At 35.7% G+C, this 16,669-nt stretch overlaps 9 non-coding genes across 9 annotated transcripts; all 9 read left to right on the top strand.

Annotated features, from left to right (window-relative positions):
* The first annotated feature begins 746 nt into the window (after positions 1-746).
* Trnaa-ugc (transfer RNA alanine (anticodon UGC)) lies at positions 747-838 on the top strand. Its single transcript is given in 2 exon segments — positions 747-786; positions 803-838. It is a non-coding gene; the product is annotated as a tRNA-Ala (tRNA).
* A 180-nt stretch (positions 839-1,018) lies between these two features.
* Positions 1,019-1,090, top strand: Trnat-agu (transfer RNA threonine (anticodon AGU)). The gene has a single exon. It is a non-coding gene; the product is annotated as a tRNA-Thr (tRNA).
* Positions 1,091-1,622: 532 nt separating this feature from the next.
* Trnaa-agc (transfer RNA alanine (anticodon AGC)) lies at positions 1,623-1,695 on the top strand. The gene has a single exon. It is a non-coding gene; the product is annotated as a tRNA-Ala (tRNA).
* A 213-nt stretch (positions 1,696-1,908) lies between these two features.
* Positions 1,909-1,998, top strand: Trnai-uau (transfer RNA isoleucine (anticodon UAU)). The gene is given in 2 exon segments: positions 1,909-1,946; positions 1,963-1,998. It is a non-coding gene; the product is annotated as a tRNA-Ile (tRNA).
* A 2,142-nt stretch (positions 1,999-4,140) lies between these two features.
* Positions 4,141-4,212, top strand: Trnat-agu (transfer RNA threonine (anticodon AGU)). Its single transcript has one exon. It is a non-coding gene; the product is annotated as a tRNA-Thr (tRNA).
* Positions 4,213-4,743: 531 nt separating this feature from the next.
* Positions 4,744-4,816, top strand: Trnaa-agc (transfer RNA alanine (anticodon AGC)). Its single transcript has one exon. It is a non-coding gene; the product is annotated as a tRNA-Ala (tRNA).
* Positions 4,817-5,313: 497 nt separating this feature from the next.
* Trnat-agu (transfer RNA threonine (anticodon AGU)) lies at positions 5,314-5,385 on the top strand. The gene has a single exon. It is a non-coding gene; the product is annotated as a tRNA-Thr (tRNA).
* A 1,099-nt stretch (positions 5,386-6,484) lies between these two features.
* On the top strand, positions 6,485-6,556 carry Trnat-agu (transfer RNA threonine (anticodon AGU)). Its single transcript has one exon. It is a non-coding gene; the product is annotated as a tRNA-Thr (tRNA).
* Positions 6,557-7,430: 874 nt separating this feature from the next.
* Trnai-uau (transfer RNA isoleucine (anticodon UAU)) lies at positions 7,431-7,520 on the top strand. Its single transcript is given in 2 exon segments — positions 7,431-7,468; positions 7,485-7,520. It is a non-coding gene; the product is annotated as a tRNA-Ile (tRNA).
* The last annotated feature ends 9,149 nt before the right edge of the window (positions 7,521-16,669 follow it).

A 16,669-nucleotide genomic window follows, 5' to 3' on the forward strand; every position in this document is an offset into this window, starting at 1 on the left:
AAACGACAAGGTAAACACTACAAAAATTATTTTTTGTTAAATAAACTAGTAATGTTTTACTAAACTTAACAATTTTCGTTTTATTCAAGTAAAATTTGTAAACTTTAATTTGGTTGGCTGTAAACAAAAAACAAAATATAAGATTAATACATTTCTCAATGGAATCCTAGCACTAATACAATGAATCATGTTGAACCAAGTTGTACAAAGCAGGTAATAATTCTCATTACTAATATTTAGTCAACTGTATAATAAATGCTATGAGATGAACTGGTGATTTTTAAAAAAGATATAGGTTCAACGCGATTATAGTTATTTCTTATTCATTTTTTTTGTATTCTGACGTAGTTTATTCGGAAAATATCAGAATAAATTAATATCACCCCGGATAAAACATGACTGATTAAAGTATTTCTTGATGAACATGTATTAATGCATAGCTCTCATCGGGTATGTAGCTCAGATGGTAGAGCGCGCGCTTAGCATGTGCGATGTACCGGGATCGATACCCGGCATCTCCAATCCTTTTATTTTGTGCAGTTTGATCATAGATGATTTGAAATATACAAGTTTTTGTTCTATCGATTATTTTTAGCATTAAATCCATAAATAATTTGGTTGTTTAATTAATTCATGTTTTAGTCGAACAAGATTTTGTTGTAATAAATTATTTCGTACTAGTTCCAAAACTTATATGTTTTTAAATTTTATCTAAAATTTGAAAGATAACAGAAATTTGTTGTACAGCTCTCCAGTGGCGCAATCGGTTAGCGGGCCGTACTTGCACAATAGTAGCGGAGAAATGCGGAGGTTGTGAGTTCGAGCCTCACCTGGAGCAGAAATATTTTGTCAACTTCAAGGGGCCAAGTATAGTTATTACTTGTAGTTTAAATCGACCTGTTGCCAAACTTCTCAATCTTCGGTTAGTTGCAGTTTGCATTTCATTGAAAATTGTTACAACTTTGCGAACGCCACCTTATCTTGACGAAAATTGTTTAGAAAGTCTTATTTGCACGGCGGGGCCGTGGCTTAGTGGTAAAGCGCCTGTCTAGTAAACAGGAGATCCTGGGTTCGACCCCCAGTGGTGCCTCACGGTATTACAATTTGCCGAAAAAATAATTCGCAAAAATGATGAAATATTTCGAGCAACTGCTCTATTTCAATCATTCATTTAAACGACAAGGTAAACACTACAAAAATCATTTTTTGTTAAATAAACTAGTAATGTTTTACTAAACTTAACAACTTTCGTTTTATTCAAGTAAAATTTGTAAACTTTAATTTGGTTGGCTCTAAACAAAAAAACATAATATAAGATTAATACATTTCTCAATGGAATCCTAGCACTAATACAATGAATCATGTTGAACAAAGTTGCACAAAGCAGGTAACAATTCTCATTGCTAACATTTAGTCAACTGTATAATGAATGCTATGAGATGAACTGGAGATTTTTAAAACAGAAATAGGTTCAGCATTATTATAGTTGTTTCTTGTTCATTTTTTTTTTATTCTGACGTAGTTTATTCGGTAAACATCAGAATAAATCTATATCATCCCGGATAAAAAATGACTGATTAAAGTATTTCTTGATGAACATGTATTAATGCATAGCTCTCATCGGGGATGTAGCTCAGATGGTAGAGCGCGCGCTTAGCATGTGCGATGTACCGGGATCGATACCCGGCATCTCCAATCCTTTATATTTTGTGCAGTTTGATCATAGATGATTTGAAATATACAAGTTTGTGTTCTATCGATTATTTTAGCATTAAATCCATAAATAGTTTGGTTGTTTAATTAATTCATGTTTTAGTCGAACAAGTTTTTGTTGTAATGAATTATTTCGTACTAGTTCCAAAACTTATATGTTAAAATTTGAAAGATAACAGAAATTTGTTGCACAGCGCTCCAGTGGCGCAATCGGTTAGCGCGCCGTACTTATACAATAGTAGCGGAGAAATGCGGAGGTTGTGAGTTCGAGCCTCACCTGAAACAGAAATATTCTGTCAACTTCAAGGGGCCAAGTATAGTTATTACTTGTAGTTAAATCGACCTGTTGCAAAACTTCTCAATCTTCGGTTAGTTTCAGTTTGCATTTGATTGAAAATTGTTACCACTTTGCGAACGCTATCTTATCTTATCGAAAATTGTTTAGAAAGTTTTTTTGCACGGCGGCGCCATGGCTTAGTGGTGAAGCAACTGTCTAGTAAACAGGAGATCCTGGGTAGCTCTCATCTGGGATGTAGCTCAGATGGTAGAGCGCGCGCTTAGCATGTGCGAGGTACCGGGATCGATACCTGGCATCTCCAATCCTTTATATTTTGTGCAGTTTAATCATAGATGATTTGAAATATACAAGTTTTTGTTCTATCGATTATTTTTACATTAAATCCATAAATAATTTGGTTGTTTAAATAATTCATGTATTTGTCGAACAAGTTTTTGCGAGCTACCCGGATCGATACCCGGCATCTCCCATCCTTTATATTTTGCGCAGTTTGATCATAGATGATTTGAAATGTACAAGTTTTTGTTCTATCGATTATTTTTACATTAAATCCATAAATATTTTGGTTGTTTAATTAATTCATGTTTTAGTCGAACAAGTTTTTGTTGTAATAAATTATTTCGTACTAGTTCCAAAACTTATATGTTTTCAAATTTCATCTAAAATTTGAAAGATTACAAAAATTTGTTGTGCAGCGCTCCAGTATCGCAATCGGTTAGCGCGCCGTACTTACACAATAGTAGCGGAGGTTGTGAGTTCGAGCCTCACCTGGAGCAGAAATATTTTGTCAACTTCAAGGGGCCAAGTATAGTTATTACTTGTAGTTTAAATCGACATGTTGCAAAACTTCTCAATCTTCGGTTAGTTTCAGTTTGCATTTCATTGAAAACTGTTACAACTTTGCGAACGCTATCTTATCTTATCGAAAATTGTTTAGAAAGTCTTCTTGGCACGGCGGCGCCATGGCTTAGTGCTAAAGCGCCTGTCTAGTAAACAGGAGATTCTCCGTTCGATCCCCAGTGGTGCCTTACGGAATTAAATTTTATCGAAAAAATAATTCGCAATAATGATGAAATATTTCGAGCAACTGTTCTATTTCAATCATTGCTTTAAACGACAAGGTAAACACTACAAATATCATTTTTGTTAAAGCAAACTAGTAATGTTTTACTAAACTTAACAACTTTCGTTTTATTCAAGTAAAATTTGTAAACTTCAATTTGGTTGGCTGTAAACAAAAAACAAAATTTAAGATTAATACATTTCTCAATGGAATCCTAGCAATAATACAATGAATCATGTTGAACAAAGTTGTACAAAGCAGGTATTAATTCTCATTACTATTTTTTAGTCAACTGTATAATGAATGATATGAGACGAACTGGGGATTTTTAAAACAGAAATAGGTTCAGCGCGATTATAGTTATTTCTTATTCATTTTTTTTTATATTCTGACGTAGTTTATTCGGTAAACATCAGAATAAATTTATATCATCCCGGATAAAACAAGACTGATTAAAGTATTTCTTGATGAACATGTATTAATGCATAGCTCTCATTGGGGATGTAGCTCAGATGGTAGAGCGAGCGCTTAGTATGTGGGAGGTACCGGGATCGATACCCGGCATCTCCAATCCTTTACATTTTGTGCAGTTTGATCATAGATGATTTGAAATATACAAGTTATTGTTCTATCGATTATTTTTACCATAAAATCCATAAATAATTTGTTTGTTTAATTAATTCATGTTTTAGTCGAACAATTTTTATTGTAATGAATTTTAGTACTAGTTCCAAAACTTATATGTTTTTAAATTTTATCTAAAATTTGAAAGATAACAGAAATTTGTTGTACAGCGCTCCAGTGGTGCAATCGGTTAGCGCGACGTAATTATACAATAGTAGCGGAGAAAAGCGGAGTTTGTGATTTCGAGCCTCACCTGGAGCAGAAATATTTTGTCAACTTCAAGGGGCCAAGTATAGTTTTTACTTGTAGTTTAAAATCGACCTGTTGCAAAACTTCTCAATCTTCGGTTAGTTTCAGTTTGCATTTTATTGAAAATTGTTACAACTTTGCGAACGCTATCTCATCTTATCGAAAATTGTTTAGAAAGTCTTCTCTCCACGGCGGCGCCATGGCTTAGTGGTAAAGCGCCTGTCTAGTAAACAGGAGATCCTGGTTTCGATCCGCAGTGGTGCTATACGGAATTACATTTTATCGTAAAAATAATTCGCAATAATGATGAAATATTTCTTGCAACTGTTGTATTTCAATCATTGCTTTAAACGACAAGGTAAAGACTACAAAAATCATTTTTGTTAAAGCAAACTAGTAATGTTTTACTAAACTTAACAACTTTCGTTTTATTCAAGTCAAATTTGTGAACTTTAATTTGGTTGGCTGTAAACAAAAAACAAAATTTAAGATCAATACATTTCTCTATGGAATCCTACCACTAATACAATGAATCATGTTAAACAAAGTTGTACAAACCAGGTAATAATTCTCATTATTCATATTTAGTCAACTGTATAATGAATGCTATGAGATGAACTAGAGATTTTTAAAACAGAAATAGGTTCAGCGCGATTATAGTTGTTTCTTATTCATTTTTTTTATATTCTGACGTAGTTTATTCGGTAAACATCAGAATAAATTCATATCATCCCGGATAAAACATGACTGATTAAAGTATTTCTTGATGAACATGTATTAATGCATAGCTCTCATCGGGGATGTAGCTCAGATGGTAGAGCGCGCGCTTAGCATGTGCGAGGTACCGGGATCGATACCCGGCATCTCCAATCCTTTATATTTTGTGCAGTTTGATCATAGATGATTTGAAATATACAAGTTTTTGTTCTATCGATTATTTTTACATTAAATCCATAAATAATTTGGTTGTTTAAATAATTCATGTATTTGTCGAACAAGTTTTTGTTGTAATGAATTATTTCGTACTAGTTCCAAAACTTATATGTTTTTAAATTTTATCTAAAATTTGAAAGATAACAGAAATTTGTTGTACAGCGCTCCAGTGGCGCAATCGGTTAGCGCGACGCAATTATACAATAGTAGCGGAGAAAAGCGGAGTTTGTGAGTTCGAGCCTCACCTGGAGCAGAAATATTTTGTCAACTTCAAGGGGCCAATATAGTTATTACTTGTAGTTTAAAATCGACCTGTTGCAAAACTTCTCAATCTTCGGTTAGTTTCAGTTTGCATTTGATGGAAAATTTTTACAACTTTGCGAACGCTATCTCATCTTATCGAAAATTGTTTAGAAAATCTCCTTTGCACGGCGGCGCCATGGCTTAGTGGTAAAGCGCCTGTCTAGTAAACAGGAGATCCTGGGTTCGAACCCCAGTGGTGCCTTACGGAATTACATTTTACCGAAAAAATAATTTGCAATAATGGTGAAATATTTCGAGCAACTGCTCTATTTCAATCATTGCTTTAAACGACATGGTAAACACTACAAAAATCATTTTTATTAAAGCAAACAAGTAATGTTTTACTAAACTTAACAACTTTCGTTTTCTTCAAGTAAAATTTGTAAATTTTAATTTGGTTGGCTGTAAACAAAAAACAAAATTTAAGATCAATACATTTCTCAATGGAATCCTAGCACTAATACAATGAATCATGTTGAACAAAGTTGTACAAAGCAGGTAATAATTCTCATTACTAATATTTAGTCAACTGTAAATGAATGCTATGAGATGAACTGGAGATTTTTAAAACAGAAATAGGTTCAGCACGATTATAGTTATTTATTATTCTTTTTTTTATATTCTGACGTAGTTTATTCGGTAAATATCAGAATAAATTTATATCATCCCGGATAAAACATGACTGATTAAAGTATTTCTTGATGAACATGTATTAATGCATAGCTCTCATCGGGCATGTAGCTCAGATGATGGAGCGCGCGCTTAGCATGTGCGAGGTACTGGGATCGATACCCGGCATCTCCAATCCTTTATATTTTGTGCAGTTTGATCATAGATTATTTGAAATAAACAAGTTTTTGTTCTATCGATTATTTTTACATTAAATCCATAAATAATTTGGTTGTTTAATTAATTCATGTATTAGTCGAACAAGTTTTTGTTGTAATGAATTATTTCGTGCTAGTTCCAAAACTTATATGTTTTTAAATTTTATCTAAAATTTGAAAGATAACAGAAATTTGTTGTACAGCCCTCCAGTGGCGCAATCGGTTAGCGCGCCGTACTTATACAATAGTAGCGGAGAAAAGCGGAGGTTGTGACTTCGAGCCTCACCTGGATCAGAAATATTTTGTCAACTTCAAGGGGCCAATATAGTTATTACTTGTAGTTTAAAATCGACCTGTTGCAAAACTTCTCAATCTTCGGTTAGTTTCAGTTTGCATTTCATTGAAAATTGTTACAACTTTGCGAACGCTATCTCATCTTATCGAAAATTGTTTAGAAAATCTCCTTTGTACGGCGGCGCCATGGCTTAGTGGTAAAGCGCCTGTCTAGTAAACAGGAGATCCTGGGTTCGAACCCCAGTGGTGTCTTACGGAAATACATTTTACCGAAAAAATAATTCGCAATAATGGTGAAATATTTCGAGCAACTGCTCTATTTCAATCATTGCTTTAAACGACATGGTAAACACTACAAAAATCATTTGTGTTAAATAAACTAGTAATGTTTTACTAAACTTAACAACTTTCGTTTTATTCTAGTAAAATTTGTACACTTCAATTTGGTTGGCTGTAAACAAAAAACAAATATTAAGATTAATACATTTCTCAATGGATTCCTAGCACTAATACAATGAATCATGTTGAACAAAGTTGTACAAAGCAGGTAATAATTCTCATTACTAATATTTAGTCAACTGTATAATGAATGCTATGTGATGAACTGGAGATTTTTAAAACAGAAATAGGTTCAGCACGATTATAGTTGTTTCTTATTATATTTTTTATATTCTGACGTAGTTTATTCGGTAAACATCAGAATAAATTTATATCATCCCGGATAAAACATGACTGATTAAAGTATTTCTTGATGAACATGTATTAATGCATAGCTCTCATCGGGGTTGTAGATCAGATGGTGATGAACATGTGTTAAGCTCTCATCAGGGAAGTAGCTCAGATGGTAGAGCGCGCGCTTAGCATGTGCGAGGTACCGGGATCGATACCCGGCTTCTCCAATCCTTTATATTTTGTGCAGTTTGATCATAGATGATTTGAAATATACAAGTTTTTGTTCTATCGATTATTTTTACCATTAAATCCATAAATAATTTGGTTGTTTAACTAATTCATGTTTTAGTCGAACAATTTTTGTTGTAATGAATTATTTCGTTCTAGTTCCAAAACTTAGATGTTTTTAAATTTTATCTAAAATTTGAAAGATAACAGAAATTTGTTGTACAGCGCTCCAGTGGCGCAATTGGTTACCGCGCCGTACTTATACAATAGTAGCGAAGAAATGCGGAGGTTGTGAGTTCTAGCCTCACCTGGAGCAGAAATATTTTGTCAACTTCAAGGAGCCAATTACTTTTTACTTGTAGTTTAAAATCGACGTCTCGCAAAGCTACTCATTTTTTGTTTATATGCCGTTCTACATTTCTTTTTGAATTATTAAAGCTTTGCAAGCGTTTTATTATCGTATCAAAAAGTGTTTAGAAAGTGTAATAATTATGGTGGCGCCATGGCTTAGTGTTATGTCTACAACTCTTGGTAAGCAATCGCCACGTAAAGAGGGGCTAGTAGCTCATTCCCACCAAAACTACATTTTAGGCCAATTACTTTTGCTAAGGGATTTTTAGAAAAACATTTACTCCAAAATTTTTTAGACTTATTTCGATTAAATATATTTTGTCTGTTTCATGAAAATCTATTCAACCAAAGGCGCTATGTAGATTATATGGCACGTTGTTCTTTTCTTTTTCTCCTTTTGCACTAAATTTAGGCATTTTTTTTAATTTCAGGTTCCTTTTTGCGCACAAGTTTGCTCGAGAACAACACTAAATTACAAAATTAACGAAATGTATATCCTTTTTTTTGTTGCAATTAGTTTAAGGTTTTTGCACCATACGTGGATAAATGCTATACTTTCAAACTAAAAAAATTACACTAAGAGTAACGAAAGAGTCTGCGGTCAAAACTTTAAGTTAAATCAAATAACAAACGCCTGTTTATCGCCCTTTCGCTAATTAATTCCCTAATAACGAACTTACCGACCAAATATATATATATAATTTATTTAAAATAGTCATGAAATGCAACATAATGAACTTTTAAGCGCCTTTTCGGCAACTGACGTAGATCTTTATTTGCAATCAGTGGGTGTTCGTTGGTAAACTCGTCAACAAAATCCAGCTGTTGTGGTTGCAGATTCAAAAATGTTGAATCGTTTGGCTGTAAATCAAAAAAGAGTTTAATGTCACACAAAATGTGTAATAAGAACTAATTAATGAAACTATTTTAGGCTTATTTTTCTTGATCGCCTTGCACCACCGGAAACGCATGGCACGAGGTTGAAATGTTCCGCCAGATTATTTATTTCGTTCAGGAGGTCAATCTCTTCCAAGAAGCTCTTCCGCATCCTGATTGGCTTCCTCATCTTGCCGACGATCGTGAATGGTGTGCAGCGATACTCAGGGTCATATTGAACCCTGAACAAATTCACCTTTGTCGAGTCCTTCCGCATGTTTGTTATCCAATCTTCCTTTTTTTCTTATTTATTTTCAGTATGTCATTGAAAGTTAGAACTAGAAACGACCTAATTTAGGGCGTCATTTTAAGCGCATCACTTACGTCTTTCGGTTTAATATGATGATTGGATCCACAAAGCTTGGACTTGGTTGGCTGTAGCAGTTTTGACTGGGCCATTAAAATAATTTGAGCCTTGTGATTGATCGGCACTTGATTGATCGGTGTGAGAGCTGGGTACAGCAGGAAATTTAAAGTTGCTGACTTTAATCGCTGGCTTGATTGTGTTTGGTTTCCGCAGTTTAGAGCGAGAACAAGTAGAAGCAGTTTTTTTCTTTGATCATTGAATCGGTTACTGATTATGAAACATATTAATTAGGCATAACATAGCCGGATTAGGGTATTAACCACTTTTAGATTACCCTTTTTGTTTAAACATTTTGTGATACGAAACAGTTAGGCTATTGCCTTAAACTGTTCAGTAATTAATACTTGTCGTCTTACATTTAATAGATAACAACGCACTAACAAGAATAATTACAAACCTGTTAAGATCTATTAGCTAGTCTGCTTAAGGTTGATGAAGTTTCGCTAAATTTCCTGGGTACTTTGTTTACAGACCTTGACACATGTCTTCCATGTGGTACTAATAGAGCTAGACAAGGTCGACTTTGCTGTTTGGCTATATAGGCTACTGGCTACCTCCAATAAATTTCAAAATAAAAACGTAGGCAATTGTTATATATATAGTTATATACTATAGGCAAAAGGCACAGCTTTGTGTAAAGCAGGCCTGTTTTTTTTTTGTTGACTTACTATTCAAACAATGGAATCCCCGGATCAACCCAGCAAAAGGTTTCAGGTTACAAGGAATAACTGTTTAGAAGTCCTGTTATAGTACGTTTTGCTCAAACACCCCAATCTTGTTTATCCGGTATTCGTTGGGCGCAATGTCTATATTAATACTCCGCGGACAACATTCACTTGTTTTAGTGTTAACCGGTCGGTGTCAAATAAAAACAAGCAAAAAACTAAACAAAGTACAGTATGCCAATTTTAAAAACAGCGTGCAAATATTTTAATACAACGATTAGTTTCTTATGTATGTCTGCTTTTATTCTTGCGATGCACATTGTACAAGTACCCTAAAATTACAAAAAAGCTAAACTACGAGTGTTATTTCCTTAACTGAATGGTTGTGTTAAAGCAGTATTGGTAAAATATTTTAGTAAAATTTCTAAAAAGTTTGCTAAATTCGTTTCCCAAAGATTGTGTTACGTCACAAGCTTCAAACAATGGCTTTTTGCCAGGGCAAGGTTTTTTCATATTTTTTTACATACTCGCTGTGTTTTGTCGGGAACAACAGAAATGCATGGCAGAAACAACAGCTATGTTTTTTATATGAAACGGCTCGAAACTATTTGCGCCCTTCAAAGGGTTGTTCGGCATTACGTTCGAACCAAAGCATCCTGCAAATGGCTTCCAGGCCTTGCAAAAATGCTTCTATTCCATGGCCCCGGATTAATTGGAAAAACTGAAGACCAACCTACCTCTTAACAACTTTATCTTGTTGGCCAGTGTGATGATATCAATTGCACTCTTCGAGGGTGGATGTGTTTTCGTGCAAAGGTAAGTATATATTCGAAATTAACAACCCTAGTAGAAATTTCCATGTTTTTGTTTCTAAAGCAATGTAAAAGTTACGTTACCTTCACTATCAACTGCGATTAGTTATAACGTTGTTTAGGTTTGTATCCTTTCTACAAAGAATTGCATTTTCCCGAACGCTGCACTTAAAAAAGGATTGACAGTAGCCTAAAACATAAGTTACAACACTATCTGATTTGTTTAAACTTAACAGCTATTTTTATAAATTTATGTTTAAAAATAGAGCTGTTATTGTAGCATGCTGCCTAACTTTGATACGCGTGGTTTGCTAGCTAGCCTAGTAAAACAAACGTTATATAATAGAATATAGGACTCATTTAAACCTGTCGGCCACATTTCATATAAGGCAGTGGTCGGCCAACTTTTTTGTCGCGACCGAACTACTTTTTAGAGCTACTGAAGACCCACTATGTAAAATCACTACGAAAACATGGCGCATTCAAGATATTTGTTTTTAAGGTAAAATATCACACGGAGCCTTGTTGACAATAAGCTGCCATGCCATATTGTTAAACATAGTATAAAATGAAGTATATAGTTTTGCGTAAACAATTAGTTAAAGTTGTCAAGAATACAGTTCGACAGCTGGCTCTCAGGACAACATTTGGCACGTTGGTCTGAACCACACTGAGATATATAAAATTCATAAGCCAGACGAACTTTTAAAATAAAGTGCAATTAATGTACGGGTATTATGATAAATTGATAACGGTCAGCTTAAGGCGGTGGCAAGCCTTTATTCCAGGTGCGCCGAATCAAAAAGAACACAATAGAACAGGCGATAAAGAGCACGAGAAAAATAAGAAAAAAAGCAAACATAACGCTTCGACAAATCCGGGTCGGGGTAGTGTCGCTACTCAGCTCCAAAAGCAAGTTAAGGTATGTATCGCTTAGGTCAGTGAATCCCAAACTTTTTTTCTCGCGTACCATTTTCAGCTTTTGCACAGTGCTCATGTGCCACCTAAGACCCGGTTAGAAATACATTGATTTAAATAGCTTATTTTTGTTTGTAGTACTGCATTAGTGTTTTGGCGTCTTCAACCACATGATTTCCAACACAAATCAGTATATTTTTCGGTTTTAAGCAAAACTCAACAAAATACTTACAACAACTATAAAAATGTCAAAGAAAACAAGACGATGGTTATTTTAGAAAAAAATGTGATGTAAACGGTTGAAATGCAACGTAAAAATAATTGCAGAAAATTAACAAAGACTTAGTTATTGAAATAGGAAATAGATTAATTGCAAATCACAAGCAGAGAAAGACAACAAATACTGTTCAAGCCGTTTGTCCAAATCAGAGAGGCCTGAGTGGTTAATTTGTAAACGATTTACTGCTCATATCTTAAATCAGCTAACAATTGGCGTTTTATTATCTTGAACAAGATAAGTGTTACGTCATAAACGTGCGAAACCTCAAATTAAAGGTAACTAAAACGCAACATGGCAAATTACCCAATCTGAAAGTTTTAAAAGTTGGGAGTTTTCGCAAATTTATACGTATGCAGAAGTTAGTCGCGTACCACCTGAAAGACTCTCGCGTACCAACAGTGGTACGCGTACCACAGTTTGGGAACCACTGGCTTAGGTGGACGTGTGATGTGACGAGGTCGTGTGTGCATCTTCCTAACTGGCGCGTTACGCGCTGACAGCCTTCCCCGTCCTGTTGGCGTTGCCACTTTGACTGGCTGTGGAGCGTCGACGAGAGCAGGCTTGAGTCGATCTACCGACAGGGGCGGATTAAGGCGGGGGCTAAGGGGGCTGCAGCCCCAGGCCCACCAAAAAATAGGCTCACCGCAACAACATAAGTTATCTTTATATAAAAAACTGTCAAGTACTAATCTAAAACTATCATCCTGGTACCAGAAAATTCATTGCTTAGAGTAAATATCCATCATGTTTATTTTTATATTTTCGACCATTAGCTTGTGACGTCAGTGCGTATTTGTTATTTCACAACATGAAGCTACTATGCGAAGAGCAGCTTTGATTTATCTAAATTCTAAAGCTATAAAACATATTAAATGAATCTGGTTGATAAGGAAATAAATCAATGTTATTTCAAGTAATTGTGGTTGGAACAATAAGCAGAATGTAAACAGTCCAATAGGCCTCTGACTAGTGTACAGCCCCAGGTCCATGAAAACCTTAATCCCTCCCTGTCTACAGAGATGTATTCCTCTCTTCCTCCAATCTGTACCGTGTATGTTTTGTTACCTCGTTCCACACTTTGTACGGACCTGTGACGGCGGTGTAAGGGGAGGGCGATGTGTGTCCTTGCGAATAAATACATAATCGGTATTTAGTAATGTTGCAGACACGGATTCCTGTTGAACCTTATGTCGTGACATGGGTATTGGCTTCAAGTGACGTACTGCCTCTGAATAGCTGAACGGCGCTGAGTTTGGTGCAAATTGTTCACACAGTAAATCTACCGGAACGGTGAGTGAGTTGCCATATATCACTTCTGCCGGCGAAGTGTCTAGGTCCTCCTTTAGTGCTGCCGTAGGCCCCGTAGCACCCAGTTGGTCAACCCAGTGGTGTCCGTTTAGGCGAGCCATCAACGCAGACTTGAGATGGCGATGAAATCTATCGACGAGTCCATTTGCCTGACGATGAAGTGGTGCGATGAATTTTCACACCCAGCCTGTTAATTAGACTTGACCATAGTTGTGAAAAGAACTTGGCGCCACGAAAATGCTCGCGTGAACACCGAAGCGACTTACCTAGTTGCTAATAAATGCACGTGCACAAGTAACGGTCGTTGCGTCTGGCATCGGGATAGATTCCGGTAAACGTGTAAATCTATCCATCATTGTTAATAGATAGTTGTAACCCTGGCAAGAAGGCAGATAGGGGACCGACAATATCAATGTTGACATGATCGAAATTCGAAAAGTTCAAAGCCTTTTGTGTCCACTTTAACTCAGACCTTTTAATGTCCCATGCTCTCAGCGTCAATGTCGACTCAGACTTTCCAAAAGTGCTGCTATGACTGTTTCCACCTAAAATGTAGAACTCGGAAGCTCGCCGATGGCTTGATTTTTGTTTGGTGTCCGCAGTTTAGAATGAGAACCAATAGCAGCAAGCTTTTTGCCTTGGTTGTTTGCCCGAGATATGACTAAACAGAAGATATTTCTTCTGATGATATATTAGATCCTGTCTTCTTCGCCAGTCGCTGTGCATTCTCTTTCGCCTGATTCGCCAACTCCGCTTCCTAGTACAGCCCCCCTTTTTTTAGTTGTGTTTTTGCTAGGTGTTTACCTGGGATTTGATTGGAAGGATTTTTTGTCCTGTATTAAATTTTGGCAAACTGATCTCTGTGCCAGGCGCTGTGCGTCCTCTTTTTGTTAATTGCTTTCATAATATCGAAATCTCTAAGTTTAGGAATTTTCCCAAATAGGTGCTTCGTTTTGGACCACTTCTGAAGTTTGACTTCTCCAAGTACTTTGACCGACCCTTACCGGAAGAGTTTGTGTGCCTTTGTTAAACTTCCTCGATTTTAGTACCGGTAACATTCGAACCGTCCCAATAAAGGTTTGGGTGAATGTGGTTGCGCTTTGTGTTTTTTAGGGTTCCAGTTTCCGATGTAATTTGATTACTCGGTTGAGCTTGAGCTGTTTGTGTGCTTATACGGGTGATCTGCCGAGTTCTACATTTTTGGTGGAAACAGTCATAGCAGCACTTTTGGAAAGTCTGAGTCGACATTGACGCTGAGAGCATGGGACATTGAAAGGTCTGTGTTAAGGTGTACACAAAAGTGGCTTTGAACCTTTCGAATTCTGTCAAATAGTTTGAGTGGAATCAGGGGCGGTTGTCCAAGTAGAAGTCTGTGTGGATGCGGCTTAACAACGGATTGGGATGTTTCAGTTCGAATTGCATTTAGCATCGGTTTTACGGTTTTGATACGGGCGGGCATAAAGCATTTTCCGCTGGTATGCGAAGAAATTTGCGAAGCGGCAAACATGAAGGTTTGACTGGCGACGGATGTAGATGATAAAGAGGTAATCTGAACAGAGATAGGTATGATTTCGGGTTTGCTTGTCTTAATACCGACGTGTGCCCTTACTGAGTTAACGGTCTGTGTTGAGGTTTGGGTAATTTGGCGTTTGAAAGAGGATTTGACAAGTTGGATCGTACAGTGAATAAAGACCTGCTACATTGATTTAGGTGCGGGCTGGATCTTTTGATTGATCTGTGTTGAACGTAGGGGGGAGAGATTCATTTCCAGGCGAGCAAGGAATATTTTAAACATGTCAGAGGTGATGATAATGCACCCGTGGTCCTCAATATAAAATGCCACAGCAATTACCTCGCAATCCTTTTTTTTTCGATATTCTTTCTTGCCGGAATGCAAAATTGTCGGTAACTTATCGTTGTTTGAGTTACTTGAATTCTTTGTAAAATAATATTACAGGCACAAAATTAACAAGCTTAGACACTGGCAGTTAACTTAAAATTGTTATTTCTACATTTAAAGTTTAGCCATGATAAAGGCTTTCGATAAAACATAATAATAAAAAGGCATTAGCCTAGTATTAGGGTTATTTCTTTGAAATTAAAATGTGTTTGCCATGTTTATAAATATAGCAATTACCGAATAAAACAAGTTTATTCGGTGTAAGTCTGTCATTAAAAGTAACACTTTTAAAATATGTATAGGTATTTGAAACAAACACAGCACTACATTATACATATTTTGCACCACTTTTGAAAGGCCAACTTTATGATTTTTTTCTTAATTTGTGCCGTTTTATGTTTGTCATACCTTACACTTTTGAAAGGCCAACATTATGATTTTTTGTTAATTTGTCCTGTTTTATGTTTTTTATACCTTATATCAGTGCTTCTTAAACTGTTTTAGTTTTGTTTACCCCTTCTTAATTTTTTTTTTAGTTTTGTTAACCCCTTTTTTTAGTTTTGTTCATCTATCTCCAAATTTTATTAACCTTTGTCTTTTTGGAAATTTTCACCTGTTCACTGAACAGGTTGAACACCCAGAATATCCGCCCTGCTCGCAAGCTATCATCCATTTCTGATTGTTCACCCTTATTCACCCGTTTTTGTTGATTCACCCATGCAAAAGTTTTATTCACCCTTGGGTGAACCATTCACCTGATTAAGAAACTCTGCCTTATATAATGTGGTCGACAAGTTTAAATGAGTCGTATATCCCAGTAAGATAACGTTTATTTTAGTATAAGCTACCAAACCTCGCATATAAAAGTTAGACCGCATGCTACAACAGTACCATTTTAAAACTTAGATTAATCTAAACATCTACTCTGATCAGACAATTCAGATACTGATGTAACTTATGTTTTACCTTCAATCCTTTTTAAGTACAGCGTTCATTGAATACATAATTCTTCGTAGAAAGGATTCAAACTAAACAACGTTAAGATAACGTAACTTTACATTGATTAAGAAACAAAATCTCGCAAATTTTTACTAGGCTTGTTAATTTCGAATATAGGTACTTACCTTTGCACGAGAACACATCCACCCTCGAAAAGTACGATTAATATCATCACATTAACCTGGTTGTTTAGGTTGGTTTTCAGTTCTTCCAATTAATCCGGGACCATTAAATAGAAGCATTTCTGCAAGGCCTGGAAGTCATTTTGCTTTGGTTCGAAAGTAATGTCGAACAACTCATTGAAGGAGGCAAACACTTTCAAGTCGATTCGAACAAAAATATAGCTAGCTCTTCTGCCATGCATTTATTTCGTTCCCCACAAGACAATAAACGAATATGTAAAAAATGTCAAGAAACCTTGTCCTGGCAAAACGGCATTGTTTTCAGTCGCTTGTGACGTAACACAATCTTTGGGAAACGTATTTTGCAAACTTTTTGTAATATTCAGTCAAATATTTTACAAATACTGCATTAACACAACCATTAAGTTACGGAAATAACACAGCTGGTATATTTTTTGGTAATTTCAGGGATTTGTGAATAGCAAGAATAAAAGCAGGAATACGTAAGAATTGAGCGAAATATATGCAAGCTATTTTTAAAATTGGCATACTGTATTTCATATTGAAATTTTTGGGAACCACTGGACTAGACCACTAGAAGAGCCACAATAAACATTCTGGCGAGCCGCAGTTTGCCCACCCCTAGTGTAGCAGGTATATTGCAGTCCTAGTATGGCCTATACTAGTATTTTGCGTGAAAACTATAGTTCAAAAGTACGACTTTTACAATTGAACATAATAAAGGTTTAAAGAAAATTAAATATTTAGAAAGGGTATATAAATTTCACATGTGTGCATTGCTGCATA

Source organism: Ascidiella aspersa, chromosome 9, assembly GCF_963924565.1.
Source record: "Ascidiella aspersa chromosome 9, kaAscAspe10.2, whole genome shotgun sequence".
Lineage (NCBI taxonomy): Eukaryota > Metazoa > Chordata > Ascidiacea > Phlebobranchia > Ascidiidae > Ascidiella > Ascidiella aspersa.